Source organism: Nanorana parkeri, unplaced genomic scaffold (genome assembly GCF_000935625.1).
Source record: "Nanorana parkeri isolate BGI_ZX_2015 unplaced genomic scaffold, ASM93562v1 scaffold326, whole genome shotgun sequence".
Lineage (NCBI taxonomy): Eukaryota > Metazoa > Chordata > Amphibia > Anura > Dicroglossidae > Nanorana > Nanorana parkeri.
Genome location: NW_017306594.1, coordinates 1,258,675 through 1,268,506, shown reverse-complemented (window position 1 = coordinate 1,268,506; position 9,832 = coordinate 1,258,675).

Below are 9,832 nucleotides of genomic sequence, written 5' to 3'. Positions count from 1 at the left end.
GGGGGGGGAATTTGGGGTGAAGATGGCTGCGGCAGAGCAGTGATGAGCCTTGATGCACAGGTCAGATTTAGCAGTCTCAGCAGTGCATTGGTTAACTTGACAATTTTATGACTAAGCTGCCTACTGAAATCATTTTTACAGCGCAGAAAACAGTTTACACTTAACAGCTTATAACAGGGCTAATTTCAAGTCCTGAGCTACTAGCCAGGCCTTAAAAGTTACTTGCCACCAGTTAGCCCCCTAACCCCTACCCTGGCCTTAACTCCGCCAGGTCAGCGATGTGACGCAGAGTACAGAGATCAGTAACAATGCACAGTACAGAAGTCAGTGGTGCAACGCCGAATACAGAGGCCAGCTGTGTGACGCACAGTACAGAAATCAGTAACAACGCAGAGTGCAGAGGCCATTTGTGTGACGCACAGTACAGAGGTCAGCAGTTCAGAAGTCAGTGTGACGCACAGCGCAGAGGTCAGCAGTGTAAGGAAGAAATAAAAAGGGACTTACAGCGCACTTAGTCAGTAAGGTGACGCAGAGTGCGGAGGTCAGTAAGGCGACGCAGAGTGCGGAGGTCAGTAAGGCGACGCAGAGTGCGGAGGTCAGTTCGCAGTGCGGAGGTCAGTAAGGTGACGCAGTGCGGAGGTCAGTAAGGTGACGCAGTGCGGAGGTCAGTAAGGTGACGCAGTGCAGAGGTCAGTAAGGTGACGCAGTGCGGAGGTCAGTAAGGTGACGCAGTGCGGAGGTCAGTAAGGTGACAGTGCGTAGGTCACCGGTGTAAGATAGAAAAGGGACTTGCAGTGGTGATGTGCTCTGTACTCATGCCCTCTTCTTCCTCTCCGAGTGGTGGTGGGGGGAGCATCAATGTCTCCTCCATGTGAAGCCCCAAGCAGCCTTGTTGTGCCTCCTCTGCAGGTCCCTTCCCGCTCTGCTGAACATACCCAGGCAGCCAAGGACAGTGCTGCACTCTCCCTCCCAGCCAATTGAAGCAGAGGTGGGCGTAGGAACATACAGGCTGCCGAGGAGCTTGTACAGCAGAGCTGACAGGAGATCGTGGCTGCAGCAGCAGCAACCACTTTTATGGGGAATCAGCAGGGGGGGCATACGGGGGAAGGCAATGCCTATGATCCCCGCACAGCAGCCGGGACATACAGCTGTCAAGCTGTCACAGAGTTTACTGCGGGTCAGTGTAAAAAAACGGCATATTACTTGTACTGTGCTGTTTTTTTACACTGAACCGCAGTTAACTCTGTGACAGCTTGACAGCTGTATGTCCCGGCCGCTGTGCGGGGATGTACTCCTGGATCCGCCACTGAGTCTGGACACTACCGCCGCGGCAATCGCTCGCTTCTGTTCCCTCTTCTCCTCGGTCGCTCTGTAGTTGCAGCGCCCGAGCAGGAGAAGAAGGAACAGAAGTGAGCAATCGCCCGCTGCGGTAGTGTCCCATCCCTGGTCCTGCCGGCACCCCCTCAATGACATTCCACTCGCCCCCACGCAATTTCCATTCGCCAATTGCGAGGGGGCGAGTGGAAATTTTGAGGCCTGGCTTATAATATATATATATATTTTTTTTTATGTACTTTTCTCAGCGTGGGGCATCCTTCATGTGCAAGGGAAGCAGCTTCAAAGATCTCCAATGTCTAAGGCTATAAATACATTTATTTGGTTATGTAACAAGCTAACTTTACTAAAAGCCTGTGGCCCTTCAGTACTGTGGCTTATGACTGGCAGCATGTGCTGTAGATAGAAAGACTGGACCTGTATCTCCACAAGGCATTAATGAGGCAGGCTTTGTTTGAACTACGCTTGTAAAACACTAAATAGCATCAAATTCAGCAAGCATTTACAATGCATTTTTAGAACTACTGAAGCATCCTTCAACTTTAATATGTTTTGAGTGCTGAACACAAATCACACTGAGTGGTGGCTGTAGTTATAAAAGGGCTACGAGGCTTTAAAAAGGTTTTAAGCTGTATTAAAGCTTGCTTTGCTAAACCCCACCGAACAGACACTTTCACCTTGCCCCTGAACACTATACAAGCATCTCTCCAGCAATCCCTCGGCGATCCTTCCTGTATTGCAGGTGCAACCAATATACCCAATGTCAGCTGATGTTAGAGCGGTGGGATTAGTGACATTAACCCCTATGTCATGTGACAGTACTCGGGCTTAGTAATTGGCTGATAGGACCAAAGTACAGTGGCGGCCACAGTAGAAGTAGAAGCAGTGAACCTGCTGAAGAAGAGATTATAGCATGGTCAGGGGAACGAGCCTAACATTTATTCGAATGTATATAAATTGGCCACAGTTCTACTTAAAAGAAACCATCATCAAATCATTAATTTTACCAGAGACAAGATTATATGTGCACCAAACATATTTTATGCATTGTTTTTACCTGTAAAGCCTCCCCTGCGTAAACATCCAAAAGCTAGGAGAATGCTGCTTGGTGCCACCATCTTGGATGTGATGTCAGATGCACCAGCAGGCTCCGAGCTGTCACTCAAGTGACATGCAATAGTATTCCCCTTTGATTCTCTCCTGGCAGTACATCAAAGTTTATGTGAGGTGAAGGGAGGGTCTGGGAAGCTGGGCCAGCACAGACAGTAATTAGATACTCCTAGAAGATGAAAGGGCTATGCAAGGAGGGAGGAGACTCTGCTAGGGGACTGACTCTTCCTGGAGTAGTCAAATTTTCTAGCAAGTTGCAAGTAAATAAAAAATAAATTATGAAGAAAAGCACTGCAAGTAAGCATTTAAAATACTTCATTTTTTGTGCTTTTACCTGCCATTTTCAGGTTATTCACAGGGTTCCTTTAAGAACTTGGAGAATGCTGACTGAAGCTTGCTAAATGATTTATAAATGCTTGCTCAATCTCTTTAGTCTATCTTGCCAAGATTAAATGGTTCCCCTATGTTTAGGGCCTTACAATGCTAGTTGTTTTAGACTCAAGTCCTTTAGGAAGGAATACAATGGCTTATGTTGGGTCATTAATCAGCTCTCTGTTCTGTAGCACAAACAAAAAACCATTTCAGTTCAGTTGCGGATAGGGATATCACTAAATAGAGGCACACTTCACAATATCACTACTGCAGAAGCAAAAGGACTAGGGCTGCAGCTAACGATTATTTTCTAAATCGATTAGTTGCCCAATTATTTTTTTCGATTAATCGATTGGTTGCATTAAAAAAATATATCTTTCTCCTCGATAATGAGAATAATTGCCAACTATTCTCATAATTGATTATTATCAATTTAATCGATTAGTTGTTGCAGCCCTAAAAAGGACTGGGTGTATTCGAAAATTAAAAGGCCAGCATCTAGGATTGCTGCCTCTTTTGTAAATACAATACCTTTATAAGGAGGCTTTTGGTTTCACCAAGCACTGCTTCCAGCCTAGAAGAAAAAAACAAACACATAGTATGAGTGATATAAAGTGGTTTCAGACTCACACACACACACTACAGAGTCAATTAAGAGGCAGAAGACATGTGGCATTTTCATTACCGTACCTTATTTGCCAATTTTAATAGTTGCAATATATTTTCCATCTGCTAAAGGTCTTATGACACATATCCACTTAATTTATCAAATGGATTTCATCAGAGAAATGCCACTACATTCTGGTTGCTTTTTTAAGAAAGCCTGTACTGCTAAACTTTTTTTTTTTAAATGCTTGTTGTTTCCTGGATGTTATATGGGTGTTCGATCCAAAAGCTTCAAAATACGGGAATGGACCCTGAACACGTATACAGACCTGGTGTTCTGACTTCCATTGACTTCACTGCATGCACACTGTTCCAGGTCATTGACTCAAAGTACTGAGGTAGCCAGGCAACTTGGCATTTTCAGAAGATCAGCAATGGCAGCATTCACACTGCCCTAATTAAAGGTCTGCTTTAACTGTGAATTGCTATGACCTCTGTCTATTGATGGGGCAGAAATAGAAGCCACTACAGATGGATTAAAAATAGTGGAGATAAAATAACATTTCATGAGATAAAACTATGGATTTATCAGAAACAGAAGCTTAAAGTGTACTTCCATTTTCACAGCCAAATTGAGATAACGCCTACACTTTTGTTTTGCCTGGAGAAAAGACGGTCTTGAAACGTTGCGAAAGTTATGTGACACTTTAATAGTCAATAAAGAAGATTGACTACAAAAGTTTCTGGAGTGCGAGTGACTTTCTACCAGTTACAGTTTGACATGCGGACATGCAGAGGCATCTGCGGTCGCCCCAGCACCGCCCCCCCGCACTGTAGGGTTTTCCGTTCAGGAGTGTGATGGGATCTACCATATTCTAAAAGGCATTTGGTAAGAGACCTCCTTGCATATTTACACACTCATATATAGTGTGTACACTTATGCAGCCACATTATTTTATTGTTTTCCCCGCTAAACAATTTTTGTTTTTTTAAATTGAATTGTACAGATTAAAAGTAGAAGAAAATATGAAGTAGTTGATCTCTGTCTGATTTTCTTTACATCTCAAAAACTTGGCATTTTTACATGGGTGTGTAGGACTTTTTATAACCACTATATTAGGAATGCTTGGGTTACAATCAATATCAATATAAAAACTGGGGATAATTCTTGCACAAAATCACTCTTATAAATACCTTTGTGATTGATTTGCACAAAACTGTTTAACTTTTGAAGTTTGGTTTTCCAGAATTCCCTGTACAGAAAAAAAAGGTGGGGAGAATCAATATGGCATTAAAGACTTTTTGTAGTAAAGAAACAAAACCCCCTTAGAATCCCCCCAAAAAAGCCAACCTACGGTTCTGCCTGCAGTGTTTGGTAAATATTGCAGATGATAAAACGGCTCCAGATTTTTTATATGATGCCTATTAACAAGCATGGTGGACTTACCAATGTTTCCTTCTCCAGATCTTTCAAAGCCTGTGTGTCCTCCTCAAGTGTTGAAAGTTCTTGTACTACGATCTCATGAAATCGTTGCAGTTTTTGAATTCTAAAATTAAAAAAAAATGAAATGGAAAAGAATACAACATGAACTTCTACAAGCACTTTACTTATTGTAGAGAAAACTATAATACATGTAGAAACACATATACAAAACAATCTCTGCTATAGCCTTACTCATAGCTGCAAGCACCTCTATGTGCACAGTTCAGTATCCTTAATCATGGTAACAGCATTCACACATTTCATAACTCTAAAGACGTCAGCTGAAGTTCTATTTCTGTTGTTGCCTTCATGATTTTCCAACCCTCTTGCAACTGTATTTTCATACAGGATTTATGTTCACCTCCTTGTAAAATATGGTACTGCGACAACCACAAAATAAACATTTCTTTATAGAACAAAAAAAACAAAACAGAGTTCAGGGGCAATTCACACTTTCTAGATTGGAATCTCTGGGCAGTAATAAATAACTTTGTACAGCCTAAAGGTTTATAATAGCAGGCCCCATTTTGAACAACTAGGTGACTTGAGTCTGACCAATTAAATTGTTTTTTGTGGAAAATACGCTGAAAACTTTGATCGATGACAGAATGAAGTGCCGGCTCTACATAACATAACCGCTTTTATATCGATGCTTATACTACTATAGTATAGGTGCACTTGAAATGACTACAGCCTCTTTACATAAACAACCCCGTTCATTTGCATGCAGTGAAAGAGGCATTCCCATTTATATAGGGTAAATGGAAGTTTTCAATTTCAATTTTCTAACCCACATTTTTTAGGTAGATTCAACACTAGCAGAACAGTGGGGACATCAAAAAGCAGCCCAACTGAGGGGTGTGCAGCAGCCACTGACAGATATGGAACCATCTGAACAGTGGATAACCAGAAGAAACAATGCCCAAATCTGACCAGATAATAAGAAATCCCCTGCAGGACAGGGAAATCTGCTATCAACCAAGGAAGGCCATAGGGGATCAAGCTTATGCTCAGACCAGGACAGGAGAAATCAGTCAAGGGGAAAGGCTCCATCCAATGAGACACTAAATCTGCACCAGCAGCAGCTGTAAGCTAAAACAACCCCCCAACAGGTGGATCAACATACTTCCTTACTCAGAATAACAGACCAACAACAAGATGTGATCAATAAGAACACTCTGAATTTTTTCCCAGGGTGCCATGAGGAAACATTGGACAAAAAACAGGTCCACAGAAGAGGCCTTACACTTTCAATCCTTAGAATAGGAAAGGCAGGTTCCAGAACAAAGTGAAGTTGTCTGGCCAGGTAACCAATCTCACACGAAGTTATTCAAGACAATGAGAAGCCTCAGAGTGTAATATCCCAAAAAGACAGGTCAAAAGACCCTAGGAATTGAGACCCCCCCAAGGTTACCACCCTAAAGTCATCTAAATGAATGAGGGAAGTTGGGTGCAAAAAGGTAAACCCACAAAAGGGGTAGTCAGGAATGGGGACAATTACCACTCCAGACTGGTGCATGAAGACACCAGAAAGCAAGAGGGTATGCTAAATCTCTCTGCTAAAACCCCGTAGAGTCACTGGGGTGTAAACTGAGACCCCTACCAGATACAGAATATGGTATTAAAAACCATATAACCTCCCTCTATCCAACAAATCACCCACAGCCATGGGGCAAGGGGCAGAAAGCTTAGTTGAACAGGGGCAAGGCAAGACACAAGTTTAGAAACTTGGAATAAACACTCGATGAAACGAGGTCCTACCCCAGTGGTAGATGGATCATATTTAAAGGTTTTAACCCATTCTGATACGGACCGACAGGTTAAAGTTTAAGCCAACACCGGACAGGGAGCCAACCCAGTCAATTCAAAATGGGATCTAAGGAGGGAATGCAATGCTGCGTCAGTGAAGTCTTAAAAGGAAAGGACACCTTTTAGTGGTATTTCTGATGTGTCCACAGAGGACACAGACCAACAATTAGCAAATTCCTTCTCAAAAGAGAAATGTTCTGGCACACTCTGGTGGGGCAAGCCACCTCCAGTCTGCATAAAGCAATGCTTAAAAAAAAAAAAAACAGCTGCTATAAAGAGACCAGGTAAAGCAGCACTGAAGCAACGAATCTGGAAATCTGGATTGGAAACACTGAAAAAGATATCTCCAATTATGTGAATAGGGCTAGCAAAACTAATTATTTTTTGTTCAGCTGAGTTGAAGAAAAGGCATCCAATCTCCTAGGACACTAGGAAAAAAACAACGACTAAGGCATGCTGGGTAGAGGCAGACCTTTGTAAGCCAGGCCTTGTATCTTTTCTGTTTGCAAGTGTCTCAACCATAGGGAAAAAAGCTTCTCTTGGATAACTGGAGCCTGACAGAGGGACAAAACAATGTCTTAGGTGAGAAGATTAGAAACTACCTAGGCCAGAAGAAGGCCTACACCTCAACTCACCAGATCCCTTTACAGACCCAAAGGAAAATTAGTGCATGTCTGGAAAGGTTGATAGTTCAGACTCTTGCATGAGCAAGGATTACCAAGGAAGAACCCCTCGAGGGTGAAGGGAAGTAGAATTTCCTCCAAAGAGTACAAACGGCGGCTCCTAAAAATATGAGAACCAATGTTTAAGAAAGGGATAGGAGATTATCAAGGAAAGGTCCAGACTTGACATTGCTGAGAGCTGTGCTCTAGTCCAATTCGATCAGCAAGAAGGAAAAACACCACAGGGGCAAAATCCCACAAAAGGTCTTGCGGGGATATCCTTCCTATCCACGTGCTTTATAAAAGGAACTAGTTTAGAGAGGCTTCTGATTCCTAAAATGCAACAATCTCTTACAGGCCACAAAGCAACATTAAGAAATCTGTCAGTGAGGCCTAATCTCCTGGATCAATCTAGAAAAAGGAAGACCAACAGAAAGCCCTAGCTTTCCAGTCGGTAAAGTAGAGGAGGAAGAAGTGTTAGAGGAGGAAAGGCCCACAGCAGTTGCTGCTACCGCCAGAGAATTTCTGCAGCTGAAGAAAAACCTGTTCAGCATTGAGTTGAACCAGAGTATCAGGGGGTCTACATTCAGCGTACTCCACCATTAACGTAGGATCTAGAATGCGCCCAGGTGCATAGATAGCTCCCCCCAGTCCAGATGTAACTGATTGTGCACAACTGAAACAAGCACAGCAAACTGGACTAAAGTGTAAAGCTTTGCCCAGGTCATGATCAGAACTACCTCTCGACACACCAAGATCTCCTGTTCCTAATGGTTGCAGTCATGGTGTTGTCCAACTGGATCCAGATCAGAAAACCCACAAAGAGAATGATACAGTGATAGAGATAATCCACAAACCTTAAACACCAGAATGGAGACTGGGAGAAGTACATTTTCCTATAACAAGAAGGTGGAAAACGTCCTTGTTTGCAGTGCTAGAAGACTGATCCACCATGCAAGGAACTACCTGATTCTCAGGAGCAGCCAATTCGGTCTGCTCAGACACACCGCCAACTTGTACCATGACAACAAAGTGTATGGCTAAGACAGACTGGAAAGAGACTGGAGAAGGGGGCTTCCACAAAGAGGGTTGCTCACGGACCAACAACTTTCCTCAAGAGATGAGTAACTTCTGGACAGGACCTGATGTTCTATTCTGATTCAAGCTATCTGCTGGAAATAAGAGAATTCCACCGCCGATTTCAGGATTTAACCAAATAGTTGAGACATCTGGCCAGCCAGAGACACTTTAACCAACTAGCCCGTGTCGACTGTTTCCTTCACAGGAGGTCAGATTAGTATTCCATGTCAACTTGTTACCAGAATGGGGGTCTGAAAAATGCCTTACGTGGAATCCAGTGCCTGAAGGCCACTGCCGGGCCAGCCCTGCAATGTCTAGTCCAACAGGGTCTGGGCATGGCACTCCAAAAACTAGGCTGGGGAAAGGCTGCTCTGGACAGGTGCAATCGTAGAGCTCAGTTCTAGCAAGGATGTAGGAGAAGTGTCTTGATTGAAGAAAAATGTATAAATGAAGAAAGAATGCTAGCAAAAATAGCGTAATCTTTTAATAGCAGAGCTGAAGAAAAGATGTCCACCCTTCCTCCTAAGACACTAGAGGACAAAAAAAAGAAAAAGAAAAACCTGAAGCATGCTGGCACAGTGAGAGGGCTAATCTTGGCTGAATCACTTTTTTTTGTTTGTTTGCCAGTGTTCAATTCTTGTGTAGAGACCAGCATATCCCAAAGGTAACACTTCCTGTGTCCCACATAGGTTAATAAAGTTAGAATGAAAAAACTGTATTTAAGAATGGCTTTCCTGTTAAAATGCAAAATAAGGAGAATGCTCAGAAATCCCATTCATTCATTCATTCATTAACACCACAGCCTACTTACTTGCACTGTTGAATTTGGCTGATCAGGTTTGACACATGCAGGTGGGATGTTGTCAGCATCTCCTGAGCCTGAATTTCCATCTTTTTATATGAAGACTGAATACAAACAGAAATGAAGAAAAATACATACCAGTTACCATTACCAGCTCCCCAATACAATGTAAAAAGAAAATCTTATGATGTGACGAGTAATAATCTATGACACATAAGTATGTTCTCACACACTAGAATTGTATTCATCAATTGCACTACCGCTCACTTTGTGTTTTTCATTAGTAGATGACAGCTGAATGTAGAAATTAGACATTTTCATTGCAGATATACTGGCCACGCGTGCACAGAGTCAAAATCAATAGAAATGCCAGTACATATGATTTGGTGAGCGATCTGAATTACCCAATCCATCCAACTGATTTCATTTTAGGCTTAGAGCTGAGAAATCGGTCTAAAGAAGTAAATTACCTACTTGTTGACAATCATTTCATTAGCAGCACATTTAATCCAAATGCAAATAAGATGACTACCTACCAGTAGTTAAATCTTTCTCAGAAACTATATACATATA